This window comes from Tupaia chinensis, unplaced genomic scaffold (assembly GCF_000334495.1).
Source record: "Tupaia chinensis unplaced genomic scaffold, TupChi_1.0 Scaffold000115_1, whole genome shotgun sequence".
Classification (NCBI taxonomy): Eukaryota; Metazoa; Chordata; class Mammalia; order Scandentia; family Tupaiidae; genus Tupaia; species Tupaia belangeri.
Window position 1 is genome coordinate 3,821,993 of NW_006159579.1, and position 1,142 is coordinate 3,823,134.

Sequence of the window (1,142 nt, forward strand, 5' to 3'; positions counted from 1 at the left end):
GCAGGTGGTCAGAGAGGAACTCTGACCTGAGGATGAGCTGGAGCTGGGCCTGCAGGTGCAGCCAGGGACGAGAGTGACAGCACAGGGAACAGCCAGACCAGGTGTTTGTTGGGAAGGTGGCAGGGGCAGCTCCCAGAGGCCTTGAATGCCAGGACTCATCAGAACTGTGTGCAGGACCTGCAGAGGGAGAGATGGGAGCCAGGAAACCTGCTTGCAAAGATGGACCAAGAAACTGCTGGGCACACTTTTGAAGGCAGTCAGGGGCAGGGGGGATTCTGGACCAGGTAAAGGAAGCTAAGTGGAGAGAAGGGAGAGAGCGAGAGAGAGAGAGAGAGAGAGAAAGCACCTTCCCAGGGTCGGGCTCTGGGCAGACTCCTGAAACAGGCACGTTTTGAAAGGAGAATTTGGACCTGTGTGTAACTTGAGGTGGGATCAGGGGAGAGAGGAGACATCAGAGGAACTGAGAGCCAGACACCAGTGTCATCAGGAAGAATCGTACAGGAGAACTGAGTTCTGGGTGTGGGAAGGGGCTTCCTCGCAGCCTGGTACTGCAGTTGGGAGTGACAGCACACACACGGTGGAGTGGGCGCAGTCTTTGGCATTAAACCCAGAGGCCAACTTCGGATCTTTTACTTGCTGTGTGACTTTGGGAAAATCACTTGACCTCGCTGAGCCTCATCTGTTTAAATAATGCTGAATCAGTTGGAATTACATTTGTTTGCATATGACAGAAGAAAACAAATAGCATTTGTATAAACCCCCAGGAGGTTATTATTCTCATGTAAGAGAACCCCAGGGGCAGATAGACCAGGGACAGGGCAGTGACTCAAGCAAGCAAGAGCGAGGTGTCCAGACCTCTGCCATCCTTAGCATGTAGTTTTCATTCTCATGACTACAAACTGGCTGCTTCACCTCAATACGCTGTCTGAATTCCAGGCAGGAAAGAAGGAATAAAGGCTGCATGCTGTCTGAGCCTCTTTCTTACTAGGAAAATAATAGATTTCCCGGAAACCACCCCCTCCCCATGAACTTGTGCCTACATTTTTTTTCTTTTTTTTTTGGAGAGATTTTTTTTTCGCTATAGGGCGCGTGTGCTCGCCAGACAGACAGAGAGAGACATAGAGACAGAAAGCGAGAAATCA